The sequence below is a fragment of the Rhineura floridana genome, chromosome 7 (genome assembly GCF_030035675.1).
Source record: "Rhineura floridana isolate rRhiFlo1 chromosome 7, rRhiFlo1.hap2, whole genome shotgun sequence".
NCBI classification, from domain to species: Eukaryota; Metazoa; Chordata; class Lepidosauria; order Squamata; family Rhineuridae; genus Rhineura; species Rhineura floridana.
Genome location: NC_084486.1, coordinates 124773332 through 124789002, shown reverse-complemented (window position 1 = coordinate 124789002; position 15671 = coordinate 124773332).

The window sequence follows — 15671 nt, the reverse complement described above, 5'->3', positions numbered from 1 at the left end:
TGCAGAAAACTGGAGAAAATTTAAGCAAAGATTTGGACTCTGGCAGCCACAGGGGCTGAAGGGAAACCTGATATAGTAAAATCACCAATACTGTTACATGTGGTAGGGGAGGGAGCATTGGAGATTTACAATAACGTCCAGTTTGCAGAGGAAGAAAACATGTTCAGTACAGTAATGGCAAATTTTGAGGAGTACTGTATACCCAGAAAGAATGGAACCTTTGAAAGGCATAGATTCTTTATGTGCATACAGAAAATGGATAAAAGTATAGAGCAATATGCTACAGAGCTAAAAACCCTTAGCAAGACCTGTGCTTTTGGGACTCTTAACAGACTCTCTGATAAGAGACAGGAATATTTGTGGCATTAGGGAGAATGCAATAAGGGAAAGGCTGTTGCATGCATATCTCACACTAGAAAAAAACCTCTCAAAATATGTAGATGCACCACAGCAGGAAGCATGGACTATCTTGAAAAAGGAATTTAGCAGAGCCCCTGTGTTAAAAGTTTTATGAGCCTGGTAAGTCACTCAAGATTTCTTTGGATACCTCACAGCCTGGGCTGGGTGCAGTGATTATGCAGAACCATGGCGGTAACTAGCAACCAGTGGCGTATGCATCTAAGGCACTGACTGAGGCAGAAACCAGGTACGCACAAATTGAAAAAGAGCTGCTAGGTATCCTGTTTGCTTGCCAGAGATTCCACCAGTTTATCTACGGACAAAAAGTGCAAGTAGAAAGTGACCATAAACCGCATCATTTGAAAAAGCTATTAAATGATTGTACTTTTGAGAATCCAAATGTTGATGCTCAAATTACAAAAATATTATGTGATAGTGACCTATACACCAGGCAAATTGATGTTTACAGCAGATGCACTGTCCAGGGCAACACAACCTTCATTGTACCCAAAGCGTATTTCAGATATGGAAGTGCAGGCATATGCAGACCTGATAGTACAGTCACTCCCAAAAGCTGATAGGAAGTTACTGCAAATTTTAGCAGAAACAGAGAATGATGATGCCATGTGCCTCCTGAAAAAACATATACTTGAAGGTTGGCCACAGGACCACAGCAGCTATGGACCAATCCTGTGGGAGTACTGGAATTGCAGGTGTGACTTCTCAGTGATAGGTGGACTGAATTTCAAAGGCAGCAAGGCAGTGATTCCAAGGACCCTCCAGCATGAAATGCTCAAAAAGATCCATGAAGGTCATATTGGAATTGAAAAATGTAAGAAGAGGGCACATGAGATAATGTATTGGCCAAGGATCAATCAGGATATTGCTAACACAGTAGCAAACAGTTTCACTTGTTTAAAGTTCCAGCCGTCCCAGCAGGCGGAACCTCTGCATACGCACCCTGTTCCACAGCGAGCATATGAGAAGTTAGGCACTGATCTCTTTATTTGGAATTCATGAGCATACTTGTTACTGATTATTACTCCCTGTATCCAGAGATCTGCAGTCTGAATGATACGAGCAGTGCATCAGCAATAGCCAGCCTGAAGGCAGTGTTTGCAAGGCATGGAATCCCATGTGAACATTTAAGTGACAATGCACCTCAGTTTTCCAGTTCAGAGTTTAAGCAGTTTGCAAAGGATTGGGACTTCTGTCACAGTACATCCAGTCCGCATTACCACCAATCCAGGGGCCTTGTGGAAAAGTCCATCCAAACAGTTAAAAACCTGATGAAAAAGGCAGCTGACAGTACAGGAGATTTATATAAGGCATTATTGGCTCACCACAGTACACCATTGGACTATGGCTGGTCTCCAGCACAGTTACTCAGGAGAAGGAGGATACGCTCTACACTACCCATAACTGAAGAATTACTTATGGAGGAACATAACCATATAGAAGTTCAAAAGAATAAACAAGCTCTGAAACAACCCCCCTCTCCCCCCCAGTATTTTGACAAAAGAGCAAAGGAGCTCCCAGGACTGAAACCAGGTGACAAAGTGTGTTTGAGAAATTACAGCTCCAATCTCGGATCATAGGGCACAGTCCAACAGCTAGCGCACCAATGTTCATAATTAGTTCAGACAGCTCAAGGAGAGACTTATCGACATAGTTGTCGGGATCTCCGAGCACTCCCAAAGAGTGATCTAGATGTTCCATCAGGTGGAAATGGTACAGACTCTACATCAACACCTCTTGTATGTTCACAGGGGCAGAAAGAAAAAGTTGTTCCCCAGAATGACATTATGGAAGATAAGGTGAAGGAATTTGAGATGCCTTGGCAGTCACAAAGGAAGGTGAAAGCTCCACAGAGACTTATAGAAACTTGCTGAGAAGCCTGGGATAAAGCAGGGGAGTGGTAAAGACTCACTCTAGAGTGATATGCTAGTAACCTCTCCTCTACAGAATTTAGTTCTTGTTTGACTGTTGGTGTTTGTTACTTTGGTTGAGAAAAGGGGAGATGTAGTGATTGTAGTAATTTAGAGACATTTCCTTACAAGAAACATTGGGATGTGAGTTTAGAGATCATGTCTGTGTTGATGTTTGGCGGTTCTTGCGTGAAACAACACGTTACGTTGGATGTAAGATGGTAAAGAAGCATCACAGAGGCTTGAGAAAGTTTTAAGAGTCTTTACTAAGACATTATGGCCGAAGGCATTTAAAGTAGATACATGTAGAGATTCACCCCCCCTTCAAGATAGAACTAGGTAGAACTGCTTGCTTCAAAGACACACACAGAAGAAGGAAGAACTAACAGCATGCTGTCACAACTTTCCCAGCTGTTATCTCCCGTTACCATGACAACCTGTCTGGCCTTGAATGTCTGCTCTCTCAGGCCAGCATAGCTGATAACACAGAACCATTCCCATACATCTTGAAACATTTCAGACTTGAGGAAAAAACACATTGGTAGTACGGCCTAGTAAGCCAACATTTCCCCCTTTCATCATGTCTGTAAATCCATTACAACAATAACAACAACAGTAATACATTTCAATACAATACATTGCATCATACAGATTCAGTTTACATTTCAGTACAGCTCAGAACATCTCTGTACATTTAGCTAGAACTTTATTCAATCAAACTTTGGCTGAACACAAGTTAGATACAATGTCTCAGGATCCATTTCAACCTTCTTATGCATTCCAGGACTGGTTATTAATCCTACCGTGAATCTATCAGGCGGTTTGCCAATGTTAGATCTCTGAGAACGTCTTAAAGGCACTAGAGCTTCTGCTCTCTCAGCCCCCCCATTTGAGCTGGTGCCTGGTACAGTCTGCGTAGGACATTCCATTTCCTCAGCCTTGCGTTTCTTTGATCTTCGTTTCCCACAAATGAGTTCATTTAATGCATCCCTAAGAGGAATTTGTGTGCCTTCCACTTTTATGTCAAGGTTTGGTTTAAATGTTTGTGCTTGTGTTTGTGCTTGTGTGTCAGCTGACCCTGTAAGAATGACTGTTTGCTTTTGATCCCAAGGCTTTTCTGCAACTTTAATGCTTCTGCTCAGAATTAATTGCTGTGTTTCTGGAATCCAAACTCTGAAATATGCATTCTGAAATCCCAGAACATATCCCTGTTGTGCTCTGGGTGCAAGTTTGCCCCTTCTTTTTCCCTGTGGAATGTGGATCCAGCATCTAGCTCCAAATTTCTGAATGTGTTGCACTTTTGGCTTTCTCCCAGTGAGTTTCTCATAAGGTGACATTCCAAGTGCACTGTGTAACACCCTGTTGTGAATGTAATTCACATACATAATTGCCTCTGCCCAGAAAGAATTCCCTAAACTGGAATCCATTAACATGGCTCTCATTGCTTCCTGAAGCACCCTATTTTTTCTCTCAGCAGTTCCGATAGAACATTTAAGTGCTATTTTCTTACTTGCCAGCACTTCATGCAATGCTTTACTCATGAATTCCTCCCCCTGGTCTGAGCGTATAGCCCCCACCGTGGTGCCATGTTGAGTTTTGATTCTCTTAATGAACAGTTTCAGCTTCTGCTCAGCTTCACATTTATGCTTGAGCAAATAAAGATGAGTGTATCTCGAATAATCATCTACCACTACCATAAAAAATCTCGCACCTCCTCGTGAAGTGTTTATTGGCCCTGATAAATCAACATGAACTAGCTGGTAGGGAGCTGATGTGGTTCTTTCAGCCTCCCGGTTTATGGGTGCAATTGTCATTTTCGCTTTATGGCAAGCATCACAATCCATCATTAACTGTCCACAGTCTTTCAAACGCATGTTTTCACTATGCATTGGGGTTTTCTTTATCGTGTCAAAGTTTGCATGCCCCAGCCTCTGATGCCATTCATGGACGCAGCCTTGATGTGTCTGTGCCTCAGCGTTTAACACAGCACACCCTGCTTGACTGCTCTTTATTACAAACTGGGAATCATTCAGGCTTCCCTGCAAGCACACTTGATCTCCCCTCATTACATAACATTCGTCTCTGTCAAACAACACTGAAAACCCACAAGTGGTCAGTTTTCTCACAGACAACATGTTATGAGACAGTTCTGGTACAAACAAACAATCTGACAGTATTCCAAGCTTATCAAATCTCACCAGTCCTCGAGCCTCCACATTTTTCCGCGATCCATCCGCTAGTTGAACAAAGTCCTGCTCATCTGTAGACGTGTAAAACAAACTCCTGTCTGTAATTAATATATGGCTCGCACCACTGTCAAGAATCCAGTCAACAGGTCCTAAATCTTGAGACTTCTGTTTACAAACAAAGTTCACACTGCCGCTATGCGTCTTCCAGCCTCCGTCCCTGGAGTTTCGCTTGACTGCACAGTCTTTCTGGAGATGCCCACGAGCCCCGCAAACATAACAAGCCTTTAGCCGCTGCTGCTCCTGCTTGTAATCCTGCTTGCTTCCGACAGCCTCCCTCGGCACGGCACTTTTCTTCTCCTCTTGTCTCCGCTGCCATTCCTGGCTCAGCTTTTCCTCAATAAACGCAACATTGAGCCCCCCATCGGGCATGGCTTCAATTCCCATAACAAAATTATTCCAACTCCCATCGAGTGAAGCCAGGATCAAATAGGTCTTCTGAAGTTCACTGTGTTCGACGCCTCGGTCCGTCAGCTCTGCAAACAAGCGTCTGAATTCCGTGAGATGCTCACTCATTTCGCACTCACCCGTGAAGCGCATCTGGTACAGCTTCCTTGCCAAACACAACTTAGATCCCGTGGTCTGTTGCACATGAAGGGCCTCCAACACGTCCCACATCTGTTTGGCGTTAGTAACATCTCTCACGTGTATCAGTTGAGAGTCTGATAGAGCCAGAGTAATAAAAGCTTGCGCCCTCTCATCGTTCCGTGTCCAGGCCACTGTGAGGGGTGCAGGGGGTGTACCTTCAATAGCTTCCCATAAATCCTCTTTTATTAGGAAAGCACGCATCCTTGGCTTCCAACTGCCATAATTCTTTTCATTAAGTCATTCCATCGGCAAGCCTCCAGACAAGTTTACAGCCATGTTCGCTCACCTCTGTCTGGCACAATCAATCACGCTGCCCTCTGGATTTCCGTCTGCCGTTCAGACCAGCCACTTACTCCTGTGTAACACGCTGTGGATCTGGGCCCATAACCCTGTTGATGTTTGGCGGTTCTTGCGTGAAACAACACGTTACGTTGGATGTAAGATGGTAAAGAAGCATCACAGAGGCTTGAGAAAGTTTTAAGAGTCTTTACTAAGACATTATGGCCGAAGGCATTTAAAGTAGATACATGTAGAGATTCACCCCCCCTTCAAGATAGAACTAGGTAGAACTGCTTGCTTCAAAGACACACACAGAAGAAGGAAGAACTAACAGCATGCTGTCACAACTTTCCCAGCTGTTATCTCCCGTTACCATGACAACCTGTCTGGCCTTGAATGTCTGCTCTCTCAGGCCAGCATAGCTGATAACACAGAACCATTCCCATACATCTTGAAACATTTCAGACTTGATGAAAAACACATTGGTAGTACGGCCTAGTAAGCCAACAGTCTGAAGAATGGGGTGGAGCCTGTCTGACTGGAGGAACTTGAGGAAAAAACACAGTGTTGTTGTAACTACTACTTAATAAAACTACATTGTTAACTGTTGGCTCTATATATCGAACCCAAACATATTACAGGCCCCAGCATGCCACAGTTCCAATCAAAGTTGGGGCACTTAAAAAAAATCATGACAGCAAATCATAGTCCAGATCTTCCATGTCAGATCCATTTTGGCCCTAGATTTCACAGGTACAGAAGGCTGCTTTCAACGCGAGTTCTAATCCAGTAGTTCCAGTGCACAAAGTAGTTGAAAGATTTAGGGTTGTATCCAGTGTTGGTTCTACTTAGAGTAGACACACTGGGCAGTATTCAACTAAATCATTGCACTAGCAGAATTACTTCAACTAGTGCAAGGAGATTCCCCCCTCTGCTTCCTCCCCGTGCCCCACATCATTCCCAAATCTGCTCTGGAGGGTTGGGGGAACCCCAGAACACATTTAGAGGGCAGATGGGGGGAAGAGTGGGGGAAAATGTTCTGGAAAAATCCTTGCACTGATGGAACATTCGACATTCTGCAACATTGAATACAACTCATTGAAATTAATGGATATGAGTAACTTAGGTCCATTAATTTCAATGGCTGTCCTCTGAGTAGAAATTAGTTGAATACAGCCCTTAAAATGAACATCTTAAAACATCAGTATAATGCAAAAGAAAATAAAGTCATGGTGAACAAATGAAAAATAAAAAGATATCCACATACAAGCAATGACAATGACTTGCATTGTAAACAATTGGCTACCTTGATTTTTTAAAATCTTTTTCCTACTTTCTTTGACCTAAATAAGCTAATGCCAAGTGAATATAGTACCCCCAATGAATTAGTCTACTAATGAGACGGTTTTCTCTTTGCATGTTTGATTTATTACTTTCACCAGTAACTGAGTTAACCTCTTCTCTTTTTCAAGTTAACATATAAAGGGCATATCCATAAAAAGTTATTCCGACTTTCAATAGTCCAAGATTTACCTGGACATCTTGTCTCTCCAAACAGATTTTTATTCATCAACCTGTCAGTACCTTCAGTTTTCAACAGCCCAAAGCACATTCTGGAAATAATTTCACTTGATTCTCCTCCAACTAACTGTTCAAATGGAAAGAGATGTCATTTGCAAGACTAAAGCAACCTGAGTCTTCCTTGAAAGCATTCTGGCTCTCTTTTTCTCCTCCTCTTAGATGGTCTGCTTGTGGGCTCCCCAGAGGCAACCAGTTGACCACTGGGGAAAAAGTACTAGACTGATATAAGTTCAATCTGATCCAACAGAGCTCTTATGTTCTCAGGTTTTCCACGTGCTCTTTTAATTTTGTAAGGTGCTTTGAGGGCTCTTCAAAGCCACCTGCCAGGAGAGAAGTCTACTATGTATTTTTTTTAAAAAATAACTCTGCATGCTCTGGGCTTACCTCTTTCCAAACAGGAGACACTCAAAATCAAGCAGAAATTCAGGCACTGGGTTTCTCTGAGGATAGATAACCTTCACTTTTATACACATTTGGGCTGTAAGTGTGGTATGCTTCCAATTTTAATTCGGGGGGAACACCTGCCAATGTAGTGTACATCAGCATGGAGAATTTTGGGAAACATTGAATGAGACTGTCTGAAAACATTGACCGCATGATAGCCTCTTCAACCCTTAGCAACCCTTTTTGAATAAGGAATTTCCATATCAACTCAAGTTGTACACAGAATAAAAAGGAATACAGACTCTGGAACCTCACAGATGCAGAGTATACAAGAAACAGAAACATCTACAGTGCTCCATAATGGGCAGATAAATCCCTGGGGTGTGGAGTTAAAAGGTACTGATTTGTATTTAATATGAGCATGAAATCCATAAAGACGTTGTGTGTTTGTCTGTGTGTACACAAACACACCCACCCCTCTACCCCTACAAAGCAGAAAAATGAACTTTTGACAGAATGGAGTTGAGGTAACAAGGGTCCCCTTGCCTCCAGATCATCATTTTATCAGATTTGAAATATGGCCTGATATTCAAGTTTTGCTAGCTACAGAATTCTAAGAAAGTTTTTCACTTGTAAATTATTTCCAACAAAGAGAGAATGTGTGTGTGTACTTTGCTTGCGTCTGATGAGCTCCTTTAAATTCTTTATTGAATGTAAAAAATGTTTCACATACAACCAACAGAAGGTCATGGCAGGGGTTATGCAGTGTTGTTATACAAACCTTTAGAAAAATTTTCACACTGAGCAGAAAGAAAAAGAATTCAGGCTGTATTTTCAATGGTTTTCAAAATGTTTGCCTCCTCGCATAAAACATAGCATTTATATATCAGCAGCAACAATGAGGTTTTCTTCTTGAGTCAGCTTAAAAATAATGTTGATGTTGTGATCGATACATTATGAATTGCCATATTTATGTCAGAACTTATTGGCACAAGAATACACCAATAATATAAAATATTTAAGGACAAGTCTTACGCTTAAATTAAACCTTACAATTCCATCTCCCTTGTTCATATTTCTGTTCTGCTTTCAAATGTATCTTTGACGGATTCCACAGATCATGATTTTAACACCTTTTAACTAAAACTACTATTTTTAAATATGTTTTTCCTGAGGAAAACTGGCAGTCAGTTCGTTGCTAGTGGATTCTACACATTTGTGATAAATGCCTATATAGTACCTTTGCATGTGACAGTTTGCAGCTAAAGGGTTGTAGTCTTTGCCTGATCAGAAAACAATTCTGCTTACGTAAGCCATGGCACCAATATCTTTGCAATATATACATGCACACCTATACATACATCCAGAGCTTGGAAAAGTTACTTTTTTGAACTACAACTCCCATCAGCCCAATCCAGTGGCCATGCTGGGTGGGGCTGATGGGAGCTGTAGTTTAAAAAAGTAACTTTTCCAAGCTCTGCATACATCCCAAAAGTGCTTCAAAGGGCTGGGGGACCTCCCAGAATTGTATGGAATATGTTATAGAGAACTGCAGAAAATTGGAAAGGATCGGCAAAAACTGTGCATAAGGAAAAGTGCTTTCTACGAAGGCAAAGCTACCTATTGGAGGCAACCCACTGGTTGCCTAGTGTGGGGGAAGAACCAAAACCTGAAGTTTTAAGGATTTGCAGTGTGGTATGGAAAAGCATGGCATTAAGGTTGACATTCCCAGTTTGGCCCCAGGATCTAATATGCAGCATTGCTGCCTCTGACTGATCATGCACTTTGAAAGATTTAACTTTCAGGAAGTCATCTAATCCTTCTTATGTCATCAGTCCAACAGGCATACTCCTGTTAATACCTGCTGACATACATGGTCTACTTATGCCTAAACTACCCATGTTAATAAATATGTGTAAGAGTATAGTTCCTCTTCTGCAAACAGGAAAATCACAACTCGAAACTAATGATGCTGTGCAAGTTTGGCCACTTTACCCTGACCACTTGCATGATCAGCCAGGGATTATCCATCTGCAGCAATGTCTACACAGGCTATAAAATAGTAACCAGGCTATCTCTTGTGATAGTAAATTCTAAGTTATTTATGCATTGTGTGAAAATAATTTCCTTTTGTCTGTCTTCCAATCGGTTACACTGGCCAACCTAAAGTTTAGTAGTATGAGAGTGGAAGGGGGTCAGAATATATCCACTTCATTTGTAATTGTATAGTTCTTCATCACATACTCTCCAACCTTAGTAATCTTTTCTCTAAACTAAAAGCTTCAGCTCCTTTTCTTATGTCTCATAGGGAAGGTAATTCAGCCCCTGATCACTTTCCTGTCCTCTTATTTATTTATTTATTCTTTTGGCTATAGAATATCCTTTCAGGAGAGGGAACAATTCAAATTGTACAAAGCAATCCAAATATGGCTGCAAATATTTAACGATGGCTTGGTTTATTTAATAACTTCTTGGTTCTGGCACAACACTCCCTGGTCAATAAGCTATGGTTCATCAGCCTGAAACAAGCCATAGACCTGCATGCTCCCTCTTCGCCTCTCCTCATGTGCCCACTTTGGTGCTTCTATCTTGGCACAGAACTATGAATTCAGAATGAGGAAACTATTGTTTGATAGATGTTGCATACGAATAGACCATATCCTGGTTTGTAAGCAGTGATTAAATCAGATTCCCAGTTCAGATGTCACTCACATATGAGTGAGGAAGGAACTTGAATATAGTTTGTTCTCAGGCCCATAAACCATGGTTTATCATCCTGAGATCATTATCACTGGTCTGAGGCAGTGACTGTCACTCCCTTCCTAACAATTCTTAGCATTGTTTTTGCCCTTTTTTCAACAAACTGATGTTCTCAATGAGCTGTCCATTATACCTCAAAGGTCTGTTCCTTGCACAAAAACAGGAAATTGACAGCCTATCAGCATATATGCATAGTTTTTTTTATGTAGTCTGTTCCCTTCCTGATGGTGTTTTGGAGACTTCTGAAAACCATCTTGTCCCTGAGAGCCTTTGGGAAGGACTGAAGGTGTACCCAAAACTGATTTTTCCTTTTTGCCTCTCTTTCTAGTGTTACCTCTTCAGTCCCCTTTTAATATTTGCCACCCTGGGCTCCTACTGGGAGGAAGGGTGGGATATAAATCTAATAAATAAATAAATATCACTCCCCTTGAATCGTTAACTGTATTCTATGTACTTTTGTCTATTTTAATGTTTTATTGTGCTTTTATTTACTGTGTACAATTGCATTATGAGCTGCCCCTGGGTAGAAGGGCAGGATAGAAATATTTTAAATAAATAAAAATAAAGCATACCTAGGAAATGTCTCAAAGCCATCACCAGTAGCCATCACTACAAAACACACAGTGCTCCAGCTTACTTAGAAAACCACTTCATACTTTTACTGAAGTGGGCTTTTATCCTTATAAGTGTAGGCCACAATATCCTTGTTAGCCTTTAAGGACTCCTTGTTGGTTTTCCTATAACCAACTATACAGAATCAATTCCTAGCTTCACTGTCGTTACCAAGGCCTTTAGAAGAACATGGTCAGGAATTGGGAACCAAATAGTTGTGATAGTTATGTACATGCTTTTAATTTTGAAAAACTTTTTATAAAGCATCCGCATCTTTTCAGAGGCAGCTGTGAATTCATTTTTTGGTTCCCAATTCCTTATTTTTCTAAATTCCAGCTGTTGGGACATACTTTTGGTTTGTTTTGGTTTGTTACCAAGGCCTTTCCCATTGTACAGTCTTATCTCACAATATTACATCCAGTCTACCTGTTTATTGGTTACATCCATCAGCTATATTATTTGGGCAATCAGTAAGCCCTTTGAGGAATGGAACATCTTTGTGTCACATGTTTGGGCAGTGTCAGTACCTAAGACAAATCCTGATCTAATTGACTGCAGTTCTGGGACAATCTGACAATAATGAGTAGATCAGCAGCCTCATTGATTTCCCTGACATAACTCATGCTGGTAACATTATGTGCTCAGGATATCTTTACAGAATTGGGTCAATATAGCAAGGGTCCCTTGTTTGTCAGAAATGCTTCAATCTGAAGTGCCCAAACAGGGCAAATGCAAAATAGTAGCTAAATGGCTTCCCCACTGCTGACATTAACAGCTGCATAATAGCTCCATGAGCAAGCTTTGCAAACATGTAAACAGCACAATTAATTGCCGTGATTATGCTCTTGGAAAAATAGAGCATTTCAGTAATTTGGAGCACATAATAGCTTCATGTTTACAGAACTTCAGGCACATCAGAAAATTAAATATATTTAATTTAGGCTGCAATTGTCTCTTAAAAAAAAAACTTAAGATGGCAAAATCCTACACACAATGAATTCAATAAACACTGCTAGTCACACTATAGACAGAATTTCCTGCAGCGTTCTTCCCTGGAAGGGAACATAAGAACATAAGGCCTGCTGGATCAAGCCAGTGGCCCATCTAGTCCAGCATCCTGTTCTCACAGTGGCCAACCAGGTGCCTGGGGGAAGCCCGCAAGCAGGACCTGAGTGCAAGAACACAAGATGTTTTAAACCTCAAACCCTTAAAAAGATCAGTCAGTGCTTTACATGCAGCATGACGACAGATCACTTTTGCACATCAGATGTTCACAGTAACATATCATATGCTGGATCTGCAACTAGGATGGCTATATGTCCTGCTTTAGAGTTCTGTTTGAAGGGCCATCCAGTCCAAGTCTTGTTTAAAGATAAACAAGCACAGGGATAGTTAGCACTTGAAATGCACTGAGCAGGCACACAGGTCACCTGGCCACAGCTTTCCCGACTATAGTGAGATGTATTGCATTTCTATTTAAATTACAGCAATTATTTCCAAATGTGTTATCTATACATATAAACTAGCATGTGTGCAAATTGTATGGAAATCCTTTGTCCTTGTTTGTGGTTGTATATTTTCTCTTTTTTGATCATGTGCAAGTCCAGTCTAAGCCCCACCAGTTTTATCCCTCTCCTTGCGTACCAGATGAGTTGCTCATCTGGATTTTCTTTTTTCTGAAAAGAGACACATACATATGTAAACAAATATATGCATTGACCCTTGGCCTTCATAAAGAAGAAAGCCAAATATTTAACAAAGTTGTAAAACTCCTCTGGGGATTGAAGGGTGACACCAGAAATACCAGCCAACAGGTGTCCTCCACAGGTTCTTACCTATTCAGTTTCCATCATGCTGGATATTTGCAGAAGAACTACAATTTTTTTGTATAATGCTTCTTTTAGAATTCACTTCAGCAGGACATTTGTAGACACCCCAGGAAATCAAACATGTAACACAAAAGGTGGCTTGCACTATTGTTCTCGCCTGTCAAACCTTAATGAAATCATTATTAATAAAATTATTATTGATCTTTAATAAAATCATTCAGGACCCATTCTTTTCCAGTGACTAATTTGTTTTAACTGTTTTCAATATTGAATTGTAAATTGTTATAACTCACAATGTGACCTGCTGGTAATGGGTGGATAATAAATACATTTAATAATTATTATAATTTCAGGATTCATTTTAAGAAAGAAAGCTAGCTCTAATAGCCATTGTAGGAAAAGATGAACACAGGGTCACTCTTGCAGTTTACCTACAGTTGTCATCTTTTTGGCAGAGCTGCTACCTGAAATACACGATGGAACTTTAACAGAAGGTTGTCTGTCACGTGACACACAGCACCCAGGTCAAAAGAAAAATCACACCTGTATGTTCTCAAACGGCTAGCAGCCAGAACAAGGATGGCCATGCTTTTGAAGAGGCTCTAATACACATTGCACTAACATACATTGGCTAATCAGTAAATCAGTATTTTATTATTGTATTTTACAAATTTAGAGGCATTTTCCAGAAGTCCTGCTTGCGGTACCTTAAATGTGAGCTATGCTCAGCTTTAGTAAGTTTACTTTTTAATCTGGAAAGTAGCTAAGGCCTTATAAAGAGCTCTGCTTTGGTTCAGAAGTGAGCATGTGGACAAAAGCAGCTAGGAAAATGCTGTGTTAACTGGTCCTTACTTTTTTTCTTTTAATATAAGTTGATAAATATTACATGAATATGCAAATATTAAAATATCTACCATGGTATTTCTGATTTACTTCACTCCCAGATCACTGGGAGAAATCATGAAGTTTCAGGTCAGAAGGAGGAGTCTAAAGAGAACACTTAATAGAACAATTAATGGTTAACAAGTGAGACCTGCAAGAAAATATTGTAGTGTGTAGATTAAATCTGTTTACTGTTCAGTAAGTTATGCCCTCCTCCATGATACTCCATTCCGTTCCCACCTCCCATATTCCATTATCCTCCTATTATCAGTCAGCATGCTCACTCTTCAGTGGACTATTTTACACTTAAAGCTTTCTCCACCATTAAAAAAAAAAAAACTTCTGTGAATATTGTGCTTTCCCCAAGCCTGCTCATACCAATCCCCTTGGGCATGGATGGTGCCATTTTGGCTATAAAAGCTCTAGCACTCATCTCGGAACATTTGAAATAAAAGGGATAAGAGGAACCCTGCTACAAAACGACATCTGTGTATATCTGGGAGTGTTCAAAGCTCTTCCTACATCCTCTTTTTCCATCCACTCCATTCCATTCCCCCTCCCACCAAGTTTTCAAGGGGTGGGGCTCCTTTTCTACAGTCAGCATTCTGTAGGCACTGGGCATGCCCCCCCCCAGTCCTCACTAGGGTGTGTATGTGTGGGTCCCCCATTAGGTTTTTTTTTTAAAGTGTTGTATCCAGTGCTGCCATTTCACGCATACAATGAAATTTCCCACTTTCCTCCTCTGTAGCCCTCCCTGTGCATTCTCAAAATCTGCTCCAGAGCACATTTTGGGGGGCGCACAGGGAGAGGAAGGGGAGGTCTCATCACAAAAATGGAAACTCTCGCATAATTGGATGCAACCCAAAGACTTTTGAATTTCTTCAAATTTTGTATTACCTCAGGTCTGTCGCTACCTCCCTCTTGCACAGAGCTATTGCTATAAGGAACAGCAACTGGAGAACCGAGTTAGAATTTAAAGTTAGGTGTATTTAAGTTGATCAGAAATGGGTGGATCAATTTGAGACTTTAGTCCTGTGAGAATTTGTTCCATGCTTAGTTGCAAGACTTAATTACTAAAGTACTTAATTGAAGGGGACTTATTTCGTAGACAGATTTTACTTTGCTGAAGAGGAGGCTGATTTAAGCCCCACTTTTTGAAAACTGGTCTTACTCCCTCTGGAAAAAGATGTTGCCAAATTTGGCTTGAGCTTTGGAGCCAACTCTGATAAGGTGAAAATTAAATGATACTCTGAAGTGAGCCCCAGGAGATGTGCTCCACTTCAGTGATTACATCTTCAAGAATTGTCATTATTTATACAGACTGTCACTTTTCTGTTGAAAAAAAGGGGGGGGCTTACTTGGTGTGTGTTAATGGGGCACTGGTGACATCTAGTGGTTGGTTAATAGTATAGAGCCAGTATAAGATACGCTCTAGTTTCTCCTCTATGATGTGACATTTTAAGTAATATAACATCATAATTCTCCCCATGTAGGCCTATTAAAACCTGATCTAGCGAGTCCTACAGCAAAGGCTTTGTCCCAAGTTTACAGAACAGATTTTGTAACCAAAATTGAGTATCTAGACTATACTCCAAATTACACCGGAAGGAAAATGTATAATGGGGATGGGTGGCTGAGAATATAGGCCATACTCTTAAGAAGCCCTCCTGTCAGGCAGAACTTGATAGTTTTGGAGGCATACAGCCATTCAAATGCTAAAGCAGAAGTTTAGCTAAGCCTTCCATCATCTCTGACCATTGGTCATGCTGGCAAGGGCTGATGGGAGTTGAAGCCCAACAATATCTGGAGAGGTACTGGTTTCCTAAGGTAAAGGTGTCCCCACACTTGTAGTGTGAGTCGTTTCCAACTCTTAGGGTGACGTCTTGCAACGTTTACTAGGCAGACCGTATATATGGGGTGGGATTGCCAGTTCCATGCCCGGCCTTTCTTTACCCCCCAGCATATGCTGGGTACTCATTTTACCAACCATGGATGGATGGAAGGCTGAGTGGACCTCGACCCCTTTTACCGGAGATTCGACTTCCTCCTTCCGTTGGAATCGAACTCCAGCAGAACTTTGGCTGCATTACCACTGCTTACCACTCTGCGCCAGTGTCTTAAACAGTGGTTTAAGATCGTGGCCCATTCCAAAGCAGGTAACCATAGTTTCCCAGTTTCAACAA